Source organism: Callionymus lyra, chromosome 3, assembly GCF_982586985.1.
Source record: "Callionymus lyra chromosome 3, fCalLyr1.hap1.1, whole genome shotgun sequence".
In the NCBI taxonomy this organism is placed as follows: Eukaryota; Metazoa; Chordata; class Actinopteri; order Syngnathiformes; family Callionymidae; genus Callionymus; species Callionymus lyra.
The window spans coordinates 27987285-28008070 of record NC_141820.1 but is presented as its reverse complement, the minus strand read 5'-3'; positions in this window follow the sequence as shown (position 1 = coordinate 28008070).

The following is a 20786-nucleotide window of genomic DNA, read 5'->3' as shown; positions in this document are numbered from 1 at the left end:
GGTTACGATTAAAAGGACGTGTTGACTACACTGCTAGATACTTTATTGATTAGGTTAAATAATACTATATTATATTAAAATACCTTCTTTCTTGAATAAAAGTAGACTCAAATATTATCAATTATTGTTAAAATTAAATTACACAGGGAAATAACAAGATCATGAACTAAACAGGTACAGAAAGTGTAGAGTGATGAGTTCAAACCCCCTAAGTTATGATTGGATCTTCCAAAAAACCTTGTTGATGTGTTAATGAAACTCTTAAAAAAGGTTTGGGCCACAATTTACATTCTTATTTTAACCAAAAAAAAATATTTTCCAGTCTTCAGTCACTTTTGTCACTTCCTAGTTTTAACGACACGTCATGATTGGCTGTCATGTGCCGGTCAATAGTTTCCCATGAGTCAGTACTGACTTCTCAGACAAGTATTCACTACAAAAAATACTGTTTCCAACATCAAATAATTTCAGTTATGATTTTGATTTTCAACCTACAGGAATATTTTCTGGGGTTCTATAACAACATCACCGATCGGCTGAACCGTAGTACATTGTACCACAATTTTGTTCATTTTTTTTAAATACATCTCTAATGACCATTTAACTATAAAGAAGGTGCAAAATGATCAGATACATTTTTTTTTGCTGTAAATGTTTCATATGTAGTCGAAAGGTTAGAACTTAACAATAAAAATACATACAATTGTACTTGCACGGTAGTTAAGAACACTGTATTTTCTGTGAAATGATCATAAATGGTGAGCGTGTGCTTTAGTGTGTATCATTAAGAGTCACTTTTTAGGGAACAAAGCGCTTGAAACTTGTAACATGGGAAAGGATGCATCCAAACACTTTGTTTGAAGGAATAATGGACTGTTTTTGTATTCATTATAGTACTTGGTCAACTGTACTAGACTAAAAAAAAGCACATGGACATTAAAATAAGTTTTGTCCTACAATAACAACAACAAAAAAACATCATCATGTGACACTGCACACCTGATGAATCCAACATTTTCAACTTGAGCTTAAGTGCAGGACCGGCTCTCTTGAGAGAAACAGGTTCCATATGTGATTGTTCTTGTAAGCATGTGAAAGTGTTGTAAAGATGACAGGAAAGCCTGTTTGTTCCGGCAGGTGGTCGTCCAGAACCAACGCGTTTGAGGAGGCTGATGAAGAGGCGGTTGACAGACAGCGGCGTGTTTTTGAAGGATGGCTGAACGGACAGACGTGGAACCTGAAAGGAGAAATTGGATTTGGCTCCTGTCTCTTGGCACTTAGCAGCGAAAGGTGACGACAAGCACAGACCGACACCCACGCCTTCGTCTTTACTCCATTTCATTTTCCTCAAAGCATGAAATTAAAGCTATTTATAACCCAGATGATAATTACATTATATTTATTTCCATCATGATTAGTTCTGGTTTTACGATACAAAGTCACAGTTTTAATTAAAAAGCGTTACAGGCGGCTTTGCACGACGCGCCGCCGTTCATTATTCAACATCAGTGGTATGACCACCTGACGACACCCTCAAACACACGCACATCACCTGCCATTAGCTGGAAATTATTTGTAATTTGACATGGACGTTTACCCAATTTAATAGTCTGCTTTAATGCAGCACATCTGAATAATACTCTTTTTCACTCCAGTGGCCGCGGCTCATTATTAATTGTTGTTATATCGACTGTAAAATACTAATCCCTCCGAGGGATGAGCTTTCCTGCATGACTGAGGAAGACGTCACCTCCTGGTGGTCAGACTGGAGTTTAATATCCTTTTTTAGGATCAACGATAGACCCAGATTACAAGGAAAATATAGTTATAAATATTGAAGATTAATACATATAAACATGGTTTATTGGAAAAGATTCGAGTTTGACCTTTAGGACCATGTTAGGACCATGTTGGAGATTAAAAATTAGAACCAGGATTAAGAATGATACTTAAACAAACAGTACAAGTTTTAATAGGATAATGCATTGTCTGGTTTAAGAACAGAGATTATGATTATGGCATGGATTGGGGAGTAAGGGTATTGTTATTATTATATGTTATTATTTGTGATAAGACTGAGATGATCAGGGTCATTAGAAGACTTGTCAAATCAAAGATTAGGACTATTTCATGTATTATATTCAAAGTACAAATAGGTGATCATTTGTGTACTGGTTAATGTTTTTTTGAGCATTTAAAATTATATTTAGATTCGGAATCAGATTTATTTCATTAGGATAATTCTGTGATACATTTCAGGTCAAATATTAGGATAACAGTATGCAATCATTTCAAAAGTAAAATAGTATGTCCATTCTGGTGTTCTGGTTTATGTTTTTTAAAGAAATTTAGATTCAATTTAAATTTTTTATCATGATAATTTCATTAAGATTGTTTTGTAATAATTTTCAGGTCAAAGATTAGGATTAAGGCACGTTGTCAGTTCGGTTTAGAGAAGTTTAAATGACAGTTAGAAGAATGATTTTGTCAAAATAGTAAATGTAGGTTAAGGTTAAAGATTAGAGCATGTAAATGTAATATTGGTGTCCATTAGTGTTTTGTTTATTGCTTTACATTTTGGTTTAGACTGAGATTAGAACAATATTTCAGTGATTAAAATGATGTCATTGATAAGATTGACACGTGTATAACAAATACTTTTCTCTAGTTAACATCAAAATTCCATTGTTGGCTTTAAAGAAAAAAAACAACATGAAATACTTGAGCGAAGTCTGATCCGGATTAGATTCAGGTTCAAGATTAGACACACTCGATTTTATTAATAAAGGATCAATTTGGGGATACATTTAAATCTTTAATGACATAAATTAAGATTTTCTGACCAGGTGATGAGTCAAGCAAGTACTGGTTAGTGAAAAAGACTCAGATTAAATCACTTGGATACAGATAAGGAACCCTAACAAAGGGATAAAAGGTAAATGTCGTAGAATATATTGAGTCTATTACGTCAAAGATTAAGATTTAATGTATTGAATGTGGTGGAAAATTCTCTCATCGTATCCGAAGCCAACATGACGTCGATGAATCACGCAGCCGGTAAAACGTGTCAGTGTTTTCTGAGAGACTAATTACTTGACCAAGGCAAAAATCCAGTAGAGAGTCCACTGTCACCTTGGAGGAAAATAATGTTTGAATTATGAGCCTCGCAGAAGAGCATAAGAGAGGCTGAGATCTGATGCTCGTACAAGGGGAAAGAAAAAAAAAATGAATTTGAAAATCTGCCCTGCAGGATTTGCGGACCAAACTTACAGGTAAGACAGAAGAAGTTAGTGAATTATTTACCGGGGATATATACTCAATAATAAATAGCCATAAATAAAATATACAAGCTTGATTAAGGTGTGTGTATTCCCCTCCCTGGACGCCAACGGGCCTTTGATTCACGTAGCTGTGTTTGTGCAGTCCTCCTTCCTCCTCATATTCAACATTTCCACTTTGTGCAACACACTTGAAAAGGCTTTTGGGTTCTTGGCTGGAGGGATGTTGTGTAGAAGGGAGCCAGAGGAACGCCTTGCCTGTGGCACTGGCTCAAGGCAAAGTTAGACCACCCTGGATGCTCATTCATGTTTTATCGTGAGGGGTGGGGTGGAGACGAGCGTGTGTCCCACTTGAGTGAGTTGTGGATATGGCAACAAGAAATCATGCTCACCAGTAATTAATACCTTGTGGATATTGCTCGTTTCTTTTCTCTGTTGATCGATTAAATCATGCAAAACACTCCTAATTATAAGACTCCCCACAGGACGGTTTGTGTCTCGGCGCCGACTGCAAATGTCACGGAAGAGTGTTTGTGGCACCGGCGTTGACTTCCGCCCTGCTGGAGACAGATGGGAATGAACTTTCCAGAGCCTTCACGGATGTGGATGAATACCTTCGTTGAGCACAAGACTGTGTTTTATGTACGTATGCCTGATTCTACATCGGTGTCTGGTGGATATTGAGCAGTAATGCTGGAAGTGGTATCGAAACCATCCATAGTAACACACTCTGCCTATCTTCGTGATCGCACCTTTTTAGGTTTTCATTCATTGGATCTCTTTTTTTAAGTTCATAACATTCTTATTTCAGATGTTTTTTTGGATCAAAATGACCACCGTTAACTGCTCTGTGTCTGCAATAAGTAAGTAAGTAAAGTTTATTTGTAAATTTCTAGACCAGGGTCATATAGCGCTTTAACAATCAAAAACAATACACATTTAAAAAATACCTTCCAATATAAAAACTCTAAAAAGTCAAGACATTAGACAAACACAGGAGTCCCAGAAAATCATGGAAAAGCCAGGACACTCCAGTTTCCTCCCACAGTCCAAAAACATACAGAAGTTGATTAATAACTTGTCTGTAGTTATGAGTGTGTGTGTGAATGGTTGTGTGTCTTTGTGTGCCCTGCAACAGACTAGTGTCCGGTCCAGAAAATGAATTATTTTAAAGAAGACTTATAAAAGTCACAAGTCCTTCAAAATTCTCCTTTAACGTTTTGTATCTTATAGTAATCTCAGGGCAACGCCGGGTGCTTCACCTTATATCATTATAATATAATATATACAAAAAACACAAAGGAAATACTTCATACGTCACAGGTTTCTTCTTCCGTAGATAAAGTAGTACAAGTGGACAGAGGGAGAGAAGGTTTTGAATATCGAACATTCTTATAGCTTGTCTAAAAACAAAACTATTTGCTCAAAATCTTAATTTGTAAAAGAAAAATCCGGTTTTGAGCTCCTCTTCCCCTCCCAAACCAACTGGTCATGCCAACTACAGTGGATGGTCAGTCTGTGGTCGTGACTTGTTTGTTGTAATCTGACGTTAAGAATATAAAAATACATAATTATCAAAAAGTCACTGTTTGAAAAATCCAAGATACAAACCCAGAGGAAATCACTGCGTGACTCCTGTTAAAGCTGCTTTAGTAATAAACTACCATAATTGTGAAATCTGCTATTTAACAGAAATAAATCTCCCATTAACTGACCTGCCATGATTAAAAGAACCCGTCCTGTTGCAGGAATGTAGTAAAATATTTGGTGGCTGAGAGTAATTGTAGATTCACATTGTCACCAAATATAATTGCATCAGCCATCCGGAGTGGAACACAGACGAGCGGCAGCGAATGGTTTCTTTATTAAATCCCTCCGGAGCAAGGTAAGTCCTTGTTAATGGGGTCCACGTTGTACTGCCTGACAAATGATGTGCTTATTAGGCAGATGATTGACAGGTGACACCATCAGAGTGCGCCTTGATGTTCCCCTCCATCACTGCTGGGATATAAATACATACAGAGGCACATTTGTATTGCATTTTGCAGAACATGTCGTCGGGAAAAAATTAATTTGGATTTCTGCCTCGGAAAAAATGTGGACGTTGAGTCTTTCATTGGACACTTTCAGTGACGATGGTGCAGTTTTGCTGAAGTTTCTACCCGGTTGTTCAAAGTGTCGCTGTAGGAGAAGAACTACATCTGAGGTTTAAATGTGTGACACCTTAATTGATAGGTTTTTTGGGGGGGATTCTGTTGCTATATTTGGGTCTAGACTCAACCCGAGCTCATTATAGATGATACACTTTAAGGCTTCTAATATTTTACCTGCTGAGAAAGGGAAACCTAAGAAAGTTTTGGGTCCATCATTAATTGATTTTAGACAAGAAGAACAGAATATTTGAGATAAATTATTTTTAAAAAGATTGACAAAATCTTACAAAACAATCAATCAATACATCTATAAATCAATTAATAAATTGTGTCAGTTACTCAATATACTAAATCATCCAAGCAGACATTCTCCATTTGTTTATAAGTGAAATCTGTTTACTATTTTTCAGGTAAACAATAACAGTAACAACAAGTAAAGTGTTCATTTAGAAGGTGTTTATTAGTGATGGACGGATGAAGATTCATGAAGCAGTGTCATGTTGTTTAGAGGTCAGTAGGTGGCACCATCAGTTTAAAAATTATGTTTGGTTAGAACAGTTGTTCAAAACAAAGGAAAATAGTTCAGAGACTGCCATCTAGTGGACTCTGCACATAATGACACTGCTTCATGAAGCCTCACCAGACCATCACGAGTGTTTATGGCACCTGGACCTTTAGTGCAGCTGAACCTACTGGTTTAATGGAGTTTATGACTAATTTTCACTAGTTTACAGGTTTATTTTTGGAGTAAACTTGACGGAAGCATATGTCTTCGCTTGTCAAGAGTCACAGTCTGATGTTACTTTTGAGATAAAGACAGCCAATGCTTAAAAAAAAGAAAAGAAAAGGATATTTTAGAGTGTATTTCCTTACTTGTATTTACTTTTCAACATTTCATATTTGTTAAATATTTCAGGCAATCAAGGTCTAGTTTCTGTTTGCTGCAAAGCCATACTTGATTTTTCGGAATTTTAAAATGACCATGAGATCTTAGCTTTTTAGCAACCGACTCTTTGACAGCAAAACTCTTATATTTGTCTTGTACTGTCAGAAATCTTTCCATTTCCTGCTCTTATATTATTACATCTTATAGCCTAGCGCCCTCTGGTAACCCCTTTTAAGAAAACCACTGGTTATGGAATCAACGCTTTAGACCTTATTGTTTTTTCAAAGAGTGACAAGTACCTTATTATACAACATTTACGGATGAAAGACAACTTCACGCCTCTTCACTGGACCATCAAAGTCAATATTCATCTGATCACATCCCTTGAATTCAGATTAATGTTATCATTATCAGAATGTTGCTCAAATATTTCATGTAACAACACATTTATATTCTTCCTCGAATCCCATTTTTGTTTTGGAAACACATTCTACAAGCTAGCTAGCTTCCATGCTAACTCTAGGCTCTTCTGATAATGTCCTGTTATTCTGCAAATGTCCTTAAAAAATGCATTTAGGAAGACATATTAACAAGTGATCAAACTCTATTTCAGAAGAATGTCCGATCAGAAAATGGCAAATAATGACACGGTGAACTCTGATTGGCCAGAGTAACAGTCTCACTGTTGTTGAAGTTAATGGTTCAAACGTTAGCAGAGATGAAAGTTTGCAGTGGAACAGGTTGACAAAACGCCACCTTTACCTAGATCTTGACTTGAGGGAAATAATTCATCCACTGTTACAGTAAAGTAGAATATATGTATTGACGACGTTGTGACTTTGAAGCCATGTATAACATGCTCTTGAATTGTTGGAATGACTTCTTAGGTCAAGTGTTTTAAAAAAGTCTATAATAAAATCTTGATGATGGATATAATGATGTGTTTCACTTCTGTGTTGCAATTTTAGCCTATTTTCTGCACATATATTTCGTTTTTTTACTGCAACGTGCCATGTTTATGCTTAAGCTTCTGTCTTACTTTTAGATAAAGACAAATTGTCGCTTTAGAATTTGGAAGTAAACACGGTTAGTGTTGATGTGTTTCTTGAGGTCAAATCTATCCCCTTCAAAATAAAATCATATCACTTTTTGCCCATGCACAGACGCTCAATTTACTGGCTTTTATTTGTACTGTCATCGATAAAGTGAAAGTCTGAGAGAAATCCCATCATCTTCTGTCAAACTTTGATGCTACACGTCTGAAACCTGCTGCCCAGTGAGCTCCTGTGATGCATTCGGATCAACGAAATGAATCCTCGCTCCATCTATGTCGTACAACAGGAACATGGTTAAGTACTTCAAAGGAATTCACATCTTGGAGAGTAAAAAAGTATCTGTTGTCTTCGAACAACAAACAAAGATGTTGCTCTTTTGTAGTTTAAACGGCTATTTCTGTGCAGTGAGCTACTTTTAGATCACAAATGCTCCCGCCCACCTCCTCGCGTGACTACCTGCACTTTACTGGCAACTTGGGAGAGTTAAAATCCGCTTCCAGATGCTTCTCTCGCTTGCTTTGATCTAAATTTGGTTCAGAATTCTCTCACACGGGTGAATTAATCCGGAATCATTTACATACTTGTTTTTGTCTTTTGTTTGTTTCTCAGATCGTTGAATCCACCGATCGTTCTCACAGAAATGTTCGACAGCAACGACTGCGGCTTCTCTTCACCCACTTAAGAAGAAGCAAATACTTTCCCTTTGCAACTGAATATTCGCTCAAAGATCTAATTAAAGCGAAAAGCTTTAAACAAAAGTGAGACTAATTATGTTGCTCTGGTTCGACTGACTCATTCTGCAGGTTTTGACGGATAACAAACACTCATTATATTCCGCTTTCTTTAACTAATTAAGAGAATCATTTTCATCTGAGAGTTTAAATATATATAGAGTTTCATCTGAGAATTTAAATATATAGAGTTTCATCTGAGAATTTAAATATATATAGTTTCATCTGAGAGTTTCTGTTAATCGTATATTTATAAAGGAAATTTGATATAACAGGAAAATAATCTGAATCTATGTTATAAATAAAAACAAGTTTGTGTTTATAATGATTTTGGAATCTTTATTTTAAAAACTTAAGGTATTATTATTTAACACTGACTTAAACATATATTTAATTAAAAAAATAAAGTTTAAAGTTACCGCTACATCAAAAAAAATATTTTGCTTGTATTTCAATGGGATTTTAAAGTGCATTTTTAAAATACATCCTTTTTGGATCATTTATTAGCTCAGATATTTACAACGTATGATTTTTTTTAAAATGGAAAAATAGGTTAGATTTGTATTTTGGTTAATTTTAAAATATGTATTTTTCCACCCCCGTTTCAAAACAATGGAAATACAGAGCAATATGTGAATCTGAACAATTTAAACAGTCCAATGAGTAGAGGAATAAAAATGTGATGATTGAAGCCAAACTAATAAAACTATATAGAGAGAAAGATCTCACTGACTCAGAAGCTACAACTAAGTTTTCAGAAGTAGTTTTGTAATCGTCATAATAGATTATCATTGGATAATTAACACACACTCAGGAGGTCTCCACACATTTAGATCTGTTCTAATAGAGTGAAGTCAAGTGTTATTTTGTAGGTACCGGCACTCACAATTGATATGATTGACGTGTAGAGGAATATGATATAAATATACGCTCAAAACCAAAATTAAATAAAAAGAACTCGGAGTCAGATATTCGTCTCATCAACATTAGTTATTAGCAAATACAGGATATAACAGCAAATAAACAGACAAAATGAATATCTTCTCAATAAAAAACTTAAAAAACCCACCAATGCCTATAAATAAATAAAAGCTTAAGTAACACTCAAAGCTTAACTAATGCTTAAAAATGAAATAAAAACACAAAACGTTTCAGAGCTACAAGGGATTTTTGTGTTCCAAACTTACATTTTTATTGTTAACTTAATCAATATTTATTATTCAAAAAATGCTTTATCATTATGGTTAAACAAAATTTGTTCGAGAAGAAATAACCTTATTTCATCAAAAAAAGCTCTTAAAATTGAATTCACATCTCAAATTCTCTTGAATAACCTTCTACAGCGTGCACTTGATGTTGTAAACTTGAGCTAAACAAAAATAAGCAAAAGACTTAACTGGGCGTTTGTATTTTCTCTTTTTAATGACAGTTATTTCTTACGATCCTGACCCTCCACGGCCTCATTACTCGCTTCAGAGACCGTTTATAGTGACACCATTTCAAAATAAAACCCCACTTTATCGCAGCATTTAATGGCGGAGAAAGTTCTTTTAAACAAGACTTTTCAATGCAAGCCGCTCAAAGTGCTCTTGATATTCCGCTCACGCCGGCGAGCGAGCAGTCAGGAAACTCAATGGTAAATGTAAAGAGTAAATAGTACACATGGCCTTTAAAACAATGTAAAGGTGAACGCGGTGATGCTCCTCAAGGCTGGGACACTAAAGGTTGCACACCTCTGTGTTGGCAGAGCCTTCTTACTTCTGACAGTCCCTCAACACGATGCTCTCCCAGTGGCGAAGCAAAACATTGCAAAGGGTTTGGCAAAGTGCTACGTTTGACCTTTTCCCATCGACTCAGATACTTGTGTGTGTGTGTGTGTGTGCTTTGATGTTGATTGTTGGCTCAGGGTCATAAGTACAAGTTTAAGAGTCAACGGTCCTCTGAGGTGATGCTTTGTTGGCAATGTTCTCTCGCTCCACACGCTGGGGGTTAATTATCAAGTGTGGCTGTCTGACCTTCTCGTGAGTGTTGGAGATGTTTGCCGAGTGACCAGGAGGCCTGTGGGCGCTTCAACTGTGGTCCGCGCGCAACTGGTTTCAGCGAGCAACACAAAGCGCTCCAAGGGTTGAAAAAACATCCACAAAAAAAGGAAAAAGGGAAAGTGAATTCTCCGCCAGGCTATTTCATCTTTCAAAAATGTAAACAGGACTTGGAGTCGTGACATGAGTTCACAGGCTAAACTTGATGCTTTGTTTGAATAATGATGTTTCTTTGTATAACTTTTATGATGCAGTTAAACAACTTTTATTCGAAACCTGAACATGTTATTACCAGACAGAAATGCATCTCCATTCAAATACTTCAAACATGTTTTTCAACTTTAACAATCTCTAAGGGTTTTTTCTTTTGGAAATACAGGAAGATGGGACTATGTCCTTTTCCACGCCTATACTCTATTTTCTACTGAAAATGATGCAGTACACATGCCAGACCTTTGTTTGGCAATGTATTCCACTAAAGGAGTGACGCGATAAAGAGAAACCAAAGCTATACAAGAAAACTACATGGAGATGTAGGCGTGTATCGACGAGTTGAGATCACGCCAATGGTAACGTTTACTGCTCATTATAATGACAGACACGCCCAAGAGTATGTCAAAATATTTCCATTAAAGGCAAACTACCGTCTTAATAGAAGTGTGTCTTAAATATATGTTGGACTCTATTGTACTCATCAGTATGTGTCTGTTTGTACAAAACTCTCTTTTCATTGAAAGATTTACATTAGAAAATGAAATGCCCCACCCACTGAAAACACCTTGTTTTTGTTTTTTAGATCAAATCTTGTTTACAATAACCAAACCCACTCCGCTGTGATTGGATAAAAAAACTTGAGGTTTGTCACTGCGTGTCATCAATCCTGGAACTCATAATACACATTAGGTACAATTCTGCCTCCCTGGTCAACCATTTTGACTTTCTACTAATGCTAGACTTCACCAGCAAGACAGCAACGTTTTTAGTTTAATTTTGTCGCCTCAAACTAAAGATAACTTGGGAGCTGTTGGTTTGAATTAAGAGAATTACCAGCATTCCTCTCCTACACATTTCTTAGGAGAACCACATGTAATACTTTTTTTGCCAGAAAACTTGAAAATATTTGTTCAAAGGACAAATACATTTAAAAACCAGCGACTCATAAGTAGGTTGTGACCCAGTGGTGGAACGCAAGAAACTGGTGTTTGGTACGACGACATCTTTAGTCACTTAGTTGACCTGAAAAGATTCATTCTCAGAAGCACCTGGTGGAGGTTTCTGGGTAAAAGTGTGAGCCTCTGTACTTCGCTTGACTTTGGAAAAGAATGGATTAACATTTTGAAAACCCTGTGAATACAAGAAACTCACTATCGCAGCTCCTCCACACTTTTCAAATCTTCAGAGCTCCGTACGCGCTGCTGTCACAAGTGCATTAAAGCATGTTCAGTTTCTATCATTTCCTTCTTTGTACTCAAAGAAAAACAGCCAATCGCACAACCTGCTGGATTCAGAACCGCTGCAGGTTTTAAAAGCGTCTAACTTTACTTTCATTAGTGAATATACCGCAACCTCTCGCCACAGCGGCTCCTTTCATTGTGCCGTCCGCCATTCAACTTTGATTTGGCGCCGCGGCCCGAGACAATGGAGCAATCCTGCAGCACACAGGTAATCTTTATGGAAAAGCCAGGAAACAATGGGAACCGGGGGAGTTCACGTAGCAATAAGTGGACCGACCTGGTAGCGATTAACTCTGTTGTAATCCCATTGAGCTGAATCAAAGCCAGGAAGTAGCACTTTCTAGAAGAAAAAGAAGAATACGGTATGAAAAAAAGAATTGGATGACTTTTGGGTGCAGCAGCTTCGGGGAAACGGATGCAGGGTGAAACCTCAACAAATGGATTTTAATCAGCCTCACTCCAACTGCAGGGGTAGAAACAGTTTGACTCAAGATTGAAGTACCACTCGGTACCTGGAAAAAAAATTAATTTCAATCGCCGATGTGTTGATGATAACTTTCACCAGGCCTTAGTGCTTCAATATTAACTACATATATAGTAAGTCATTTATATTCTTCTACTAGAGCAGGTCAGAATTCAAACAGTCATTTTTCAAAATAATCTTTTGATTTCACAATGAAGGTTTTCTACAAAATTGACAATGAAAAGAGAACACAGGACAGAAACGAACATCCTGTGTTCTGAATTTTATGGAATCAAGAAAGAACAATATTTTTCATTATTGTTTGAATTCAAATAGAGGGGGAGATATGTATTAGTTCTGTTCTATTTCTAGTTTCTTCTTCAACATCAATCAATAGATTATCAATAGATTATTTATTTAAACTAATATTTGTCATGTTTGTCAGCAGCTCCTGCACTTCTGTACCCACATTTAACTGTGTTTTTATTTATTTTTTGTGCCTCTCAATGGGACATTGCCATTTTGATTTAAAACACATTTGATTTATGTTCTTTTGATTTATATTATATTACTCTGTTTTGTTTTTCTATACTATGTCTGTGTCTAAGGCAGTGGTATCAAAATATTTCTCGAAGCAGACATGATTTGATGGAGTGAAAACAAACAACCCAACACCTCATTTAAAAGTTGAAAATATAACATGCTTTTATTAAGAACCAGTCCAATTGAGAACTTTATCAAGGACAAACAGGAACATTTTCAGTATTTAGGAATAATCGCTACATTTAGCCGCTTCACTTTGTGATATTTTTATTCGACTCATGATCCTGTCATTAAAAGCTTATGGCATTCAAAGTATTTATTTGTATTACTACGATTTATTTAGTTCAATAATACATTACAAAGCTTATTAATGAGGGTCTAGGCTCAGTTAGTTCATCTCAAGGGCCGCAAATGGCTCCGTGCCCGACTTTGTTTGAGTATTGTTTCAGGAGAGTTTCCTGTGTTAAAAAAAAAATCGGATAATTTACTATAATGATACTATAATGTTCGCCACAGTGCAAAAAAGAGATGGAAAAGAAACCACCGTCAAACTTCTGATGAAACATCGCCTTTAAAAAGACTGAAACCAGGAAGTGAAAGATAGACGTTCAGACGTATCGGTGTTCGATAATCTTTTTCGTAAAAAAATATGCACCGTTGGGACAATTTAAACGACAATCAATATCATATTGTTTGCCGTCAAACGCGTGATAGATGTTTAATCAATGGAAAGGCTTTCCGACTTCCAGAAAACTGGTCGTCGTTGCCGTCAGACATTAAGTTCGAGCCAGAAGGAGCTCGCCACTTCAGCAGTAACGTGTCACCCGAGACAGTCATGTTCAGATATTCTCAGTTTTCCCAACACTGTAGAAATCCAAATCCAGTTATGGATTTAGCGCTGACCGAAATGAGATGCTTACAAGAATATTTGAATATGTGTCCGGCACCTGTCATATAAAGCATTCCCATAAGGGGAGGGGTCAATAGGTAGTGATTGAGTCGAGCGATACGTTGAGAACATGATATATCGACCGGGGAGGAGGGCTCTGCCGCGACGACACGGATATAATGAGAAATCAAAGTGCTCAAAGGCATTTATTGTCTCTGACGCGGACGCCGGAGTGATCCGGAAATCAATAGGAATCAAAAGGATTGATCGGAGCCGTATTGAAAACACTTGCTCTGCAGGATTAACAATGGAAAACATGTATATCAAGAATTTATAAGGAATGGATCAATTACAAAGCATGTTAACATTGTTGTTATAACTGATTGACACGTCAAATGTATCAGCTGGAGAAAGTAAATAACACATGCAGTAAATAAGAATGAATTACAAGTTTTACATGTAATCACATATATTCCAGAATGTATTCAATTTAAAAATGCGTTGTTTTTGGAAATTTACGTTTTTAAACTGAACCAACTAAATACGCAACATGCTGACTGAAATTGAAAAAAAATATATATATTATATTTCATATTTGGATGATGCATTTTTATTATCTTGTGAAATGATTTTCTCTCCGTCTCACACAAAAGTTGACACCAAATGAATACTGACAGAACACAGTCTGTTAACCAACACATTTACAACTTGGTTCCAAAATAGTCTCGAGTAATAAACAGTTATGTCACTATTGACAAAAATGTACAGGGATTGTTTCCACCATTTTACTTTTTCATTAGTTTACAATAGATTTTAGACTTTTTTATGTTACACAGTTTTAAAGAATCCATCAATCAACATTATATATACTGGAATAGTGTTGGCAGAGACAAAAAAACATGGTGGGCTTATCTGAAGCCTCCACCCTACAATAAATTAATATACGAGTTGAATCAACAAACGCACAAGATAACATGAAAAATGTACTGCAATAATAAAGAGAAAAACTAAATATAACACCAGAAAAAATCAAGCGTGTGAATGTATCTCATTAGCTATAAGAAGAATAATGAGAATGGAATAGAGAATAAACTACAGTTAAATTATCCTAAGAAAATATTTCAAAGAAGAACAACTTGTTACCAAATGTGAGAATATGTATAGTATGAAAAATAATCTTGATAATGTCAGGTTAGTAAAATTAAAACTCAATTTAAGTCACAGGTATTTTACTTGTACAAGGAGAGATCAAACACACACAGGCTCAGAAATTTTCTGCCTGAGAAGTTGAAAAAATGCTCAACATTTAAGCAAAATGTGTTTGTTTTTTTCTCTCCAAACACAGCATTTGTCATTTAATATATCATTTTCTGAGAAGAATATTTATCCCTTACGTTATAAATGTTGTTTAAGTTAACTCATCATTTTGTTAACGTGCACCTATAAAGTTATAATTTTTGTTGGATTACCTTCTTGCAAATGATGCTTGGATGCTGCAGTTGTGTGAAGGCACTTGTGGCTCAGACTGCCTCGTGCCTTCTAAAGTAAGTCAGGAAGAAGTGCAGGAAAGTGTGGGGAAGGACAGAGACGGAGGAACAAGGTTACCAGGCCAGAGGCGACAGCATCGCGGCGCGGCCATAGAGCAGATGGTATTGATAATATGGGAAATGTGATCACCTTTAGTCTGCACTTTTTCATTTGGGCAAGAGAAGCTAAGTGAGATAGAGAAAGCGGGTAAATGGGAGTGTAAGAGATCCCGCCAGCGTCTGCCTGGATCCCCGACCAGTCTGCCGCTTCCAATCGGTGCTGCAGCGACAGCCATCCTGTCTTAGAGCTGCTTGGCTGCCACTCCACCGCCTATCGATGGAAGTTTAGGGGCGACTCAGCCGGGCACTTTGTGCCACCGGAGTCGGGGCGTCTGTCCAGTTCATACTCAAAATCAGGACCTGAGAGGAGAGAGACGCCTGGATTTAAGTATCATATCCTCTAATGACTCGACCGCCGGCCGGACGAGAAAAATAACACCGGCGCCTTCTCATCTGATAACACGCGGCGGCTTTAAAACTAAATATTACTTTTGGTATGTTTTGAGATTTAATTATTAAAACTACTTTTAATGAAAGCAAACAAAATAGATATTATTATTATAAGTAAAAAATAATAAAAGACAAAATAAACAGATGTAGATAAAAATGGAGGAAAAAAATCCACCAGAAAAGACATTTTATTTATTTATTTTATAGCTGATAAAAGTGTTTTTTTTTCGCAACCTCTTGGAATGAAAATACATTATTTGTATTCAAAATTAAAAACGGCAAGAAAATACATTTTACTTTTTACAGTTTAGAAGAATGACGATAATATTGTGCAACTTAAAGGGTTTTTGCTACAATTTACAAATTAAATAAGTCGTTTTTATTGTTTAACTGGAAAGAAAAAACTGTTAAATAAAAAGTAAAAGTTGATGGGGATTTACTAAAGTTAGATTAATATATAACCCATTTATATAATACATAACTAATATATAACACTCAGTGGACATATATGTAGTTCCACAGTCTTGTATAGTGGACTTAACTTGACTAAGACCTGCAGACCTAAGTAAAGTGTGGCTTGTGGGCCACCTGCGATCCTTTTGTGTTTTTATACTGCCCTCATGATATAGTACAATAATAAAACTAAAATGTAGAAATGCTACTGACAATTAAAATTTGAATTTTTCTTCAGTAGTATTCATCACTAGTGCGAGACTCTCCTTCTTGTACATGTTTAACCCTTTTCTAAATAATATGTCTCCCAAAGAAAACTCTAAAAAGTCAAATAAAATTAAATATTAATATTATTAAATATAAATAACATAAGATGGATAAAATAAGATGTTCTGACTTGTTTTTAGTTGTTTTTGTTAAGAATTAAGTTATTATTTTTAACAAAAAAAAACATCATTGACAAGCTTATTTAATTGAAATTATGCCATAATGGTTTTTTTTAAACTTTTTAATATCTTACTTTTCAACGTTTTCAAAGGCTGATTGTTTACCAGACTGTTGGTCGTTCTTTGTTAGCACCCTTCTGCTTTAAGTTGACAAAGACTCCGGAGGTCACAGCGCCACCCACTGTCAGGGAGGAGAAATCACCAAAAAGTATGAAGTTTAGTGGCTTAATGGAATGATTGCCTTAAACCGACAATCCTCTTCATGTAAATGAGGTCACTGGGGACGCTGCTCCACCACGAGAGATCCTTCCTTCGCTGGGAATCTCAGCCAGATAGACCTTCCTCGAGGCAAGACTCCAGTTGACATTACAAGGAAGATGAAAGTACAGTGTCAACTCAGGATCAGCTGTTATCATGGTACAGGTTAAAATATGTTTGCTTTGGAGGGAAATTGTTCAAAGTCACTGACAAATAAAAAATAAAAAAATGTAAAAAATATATAAAAAAAAAAATAAACTGTTACCTCATGGAAAATTCAAGGCAATATCAAAAGAAAGAGAACACTGGTGTGTTCCTGCAACTGCTTTGGACTTAGCTTAAAAAAACAACAACATTTCTTTCAGATCCTGTGGTCAAATGACAGCATTGGTAATGTCCTTTTTTTCACACCGTAACTCCTCAGAAGTTGTTCCAGAGAACATAATTATTATTATTGTATTTACCAATACTTCTGCTTAAGGTCGATCCAAACAGAGACCAGATTCACCAGAGTTTAAACAGTCTTCTTAGTACAATCACTGCTGATTGGTCGACGCGATAATAAAAAAAAACTTTATTTATAACAGTTGAACTCCGCACACACAGCTGAGTTCGCTGAGAGGGAGCGAGGACAAAAAGAGAGTGATGTTGAACAACTAGTTAAGAGTGAGTTATAAAGAGTTTATTGAGTTAGTGAGTCTTTAGTTAGTGAGTGATTTTAATTTTAGTATGAAAACTGTTTTTTGTGTCTAAGTTGCCTTACTCAAAAACATGAAATAAGAATTTAATTGCAGGAATTGTTTCAAGACCATGGACATTGACTTGTCAGGAGGCAGATACAACTGAACAATAAAAGTTTAAAGCTGAAAGTTTGTTACAGTAAATATGTCAGTTTTAATTATTTATATGTGTTTAGAATTACTACCATGTTGATAAGTTGATTTAAACTAAAAACACACAGAAACACAGATTTTCTGAGCATATTCTCTGACAATCCTTTGGATCTTAAATGAAAATAAATCAAATAAAGAGGACACTATAATTGGCATGACTGCAGTTCTAAAGCTTTGTGATCTGTTGATGAGAACTTTTTTTGTTTTTACCGTAGAACTGTATCGCTCAGTCGAGATAGTGGAGTCAGTTATTTCACACAGCTCGCTCCGATTCCTCTCCACTATTTATTATTTCGGGGCCCGAGGTCCGCAGCTGCCTCACGAAGCCGGACAATCGGAGGGTCCGTCTCTCTCCACACACACACACACACACACACACACACACACACACACACACACACACACACACACACACACACACACACACACACACACACACACACACACACTTAACCTTATTCCAACACATTCGGACTAAAGCTCAGGTAATGAGGCCCAATTTGACTCAATTAGGCCGTGTTTGTGTTGATGGTTATTGAGTGTGTGTGTGTGTGTGTGTGTGTGTGTGTGTGTGTTGTCGGACTCGCCGGGCCGTTCCCTCTGGGACTCCCCGAGGCCACAGTGCGGGTAATTAGAGTTCATGTGAGAGGGTAAACCCACCTCAGTGGGCACGGGAGAGCAGGACGGCTCACCGCTGCACCTTTGCGTTTGAAGTCTGGCCGGCGTTCTCTCCCCACCATCTACCTGAATGTCAACCAATTGGGACAGTGCCTGACATTATATCTGCAGGTTATCATTATGTGTATTTTTTTTTTTTTTACCCCCCCCTCTCACCTGATCGATCGGCTCTGGTCTGCAGTGGTGCTTGTGGGGGCAACTGTCACCGCTAGTTAGGGATTGACCAGTGGGTATCATTAAGAAGGAGAGCGCCTGCTTGGGGGAGGCTTTGTTGCGGGGAGGGGGGCTGTGAAGAAGAAGCCATGCCTTTTCTCTTTTAGCCTCCTGGACTTAGTTGACCTTTCACTTAGGGAGCAGCTGGAGCCGAGAGATATTTAATTGAATGGAGTCTTCAGATGTATTTTGGAGAGAGAGAGACTCGCAAGATACCGCCGGCTCAAGACCAGGCAAGAGTACGAGGCGGAGGGGAGAGGGAGGAGAGTTTGCTTGACCTTCAAAGCCTAATTGATAGGCTTTTCATAGACCTTGTTTGAGATGTGCGTAGTCCCTGTTGTTCGGCAGACCCCTTTACAACTCCTGCAGAAGTACAAAGTCAACCGCAGGTAAGGGAGCCCCCCAGTGGCCCCGCCGCAATCAATAGCAGCCGGTTCAGCTAACGAGAGCTGCAGTCACTCCGGCGTTCACGGGGCCCCCATTAACAAGCAACCGTACCCCGGCCTTAATTCCACAAGCCCGCACTCATTAATGCGAAAGGAATAACGGGGCAACAGCAACATTACGAAACAGCCTGGAGATTAACCGCGGCTCCGAAAAAATCGGCGAAAAAAGGAGTCAAAACAGAGCGGGCGGAGTGATGTGTCGGGCTCCTGATTGATTAGGAGAAAGCCGAGTTAACAAACCAGGGGATACATCAAAACAACAGCAGCCTGGCGGAGCCTCGCCGCTCCAGAGAAAGTATTTCTCTCCTCCATTTCTTTTTCTGTTTATTTGAGCGTGCTGAATTTTGATAATGCACACACCTGTGCAAGGAGGGGCGAGAAAAGGCCAACAGATTAATGATAATTCAATTTTCCCAGAGAGTTAAAAAACGCCCGAGAGCGACAGGGGACGACGAAAGAAGCTCCGGCCTTATTGTCTTTGGAAAGTGATTTAATTAGAGCCCCCGACTCCCCTCCTCTTCTTCGTCCCCCCCATCTCTGCGCTCTATCTGCAGCCGGCAGGGAAACAAGGATCTAGCAAAAGGCGGCAGCCAGAAGATTTCTGAAGGATCATGTACGGAGATCAACCGATAAGCAGCTAATTTTGTGTACTTATGGGAGCAAACGATTGCACCCCCACTCTTCCCTCTGCCGGAATTCCTCCAGCCGAGAGGATGAAAGCGCCGTGCGGAGCCCAGATCTGAGGCTGTTTCGGCCATTAATGCTGATCTCCAAAATTAAAGATTTATACCACTTGATAGAGCGCCGACGCACACACACACCGATAAAGAAGATCGGGGCGGAGGGGAGGGGGGTTTATCCTTTAAGGCTTTCTTTAAAGTATTTGAATGGGAAAGTGGGGGTTCGGTGGGAAAAACACAATCACGGAGAACCACTTTTCGGCTAATTGGAATCTTTTGGAATAAGTTACCAGTGAATGCTGTTTAATTTGGGAAGCGAGTGATCTTCCCGACACTTTGATGGGAAATGAAAGCAGATAGGACTCATCAAGTTTGCCCCGGAATCCGTTGTGGTTGCCGATTGATTCCACATACCTCACGGCCAGTGGCGGGGCAGACGGCCCACCAAAAAAACACACTTTATTTGGAAACAGATGGAGAGATATAGAGATCCTAATCTCCGTCCACTTAACAGCACCTAACAACACGTACGACGCCGGCGTATCTGTGATTAGGAAGTAGAAGAATGAAGATAATATCTTGTAAAATCCCCCCTTTTCATTTCTTTTACCCAGACAGCTTTGTATCGCGCTCTTATTTGTACGTTCTGTTATTCCAAAGACCTTGTGCCTGATCGATTGGAAGGGTCTGAGGGAGAACTGGCACTTGCTAAGAATAAGTTCATGAATGCGATTATTGCTATGTTGCGATACAAGCTTGGTTTTATCAGAAAATCAGAAATTATGTACGAATGCTATTGTTGTTTAGTCTTTAAAATGGCAGGAAAAGACATTTTCATATCTTTAGTATTGTTTTTTCAGAGCAAACTGTTCATGTGACAGTAAAAAATGAATTGCCGAAAATTTGAAAAAATGAAAATTTTGACCATTAGTAAAATTTTGGTTGGAAAGTTGGTCCATTTTATCAATGCTCAGACATTATCAATCATCCAAGTTACTGTAGACCCTTTCTGATGGTTGGGTTTCCTGTTTTCAATTGTTTTTCTTCAGTGGATAATGATAGAATCCCAGAAAATGGATGAAGAATAAAACCACACAGAAGCATCAATAATATCAATAATGATATAATAAAAAGCCACTCGAAATAGCACTAAAAAATGCAGCTGCTTTAGAAAAGGACATCCTTACTGGTC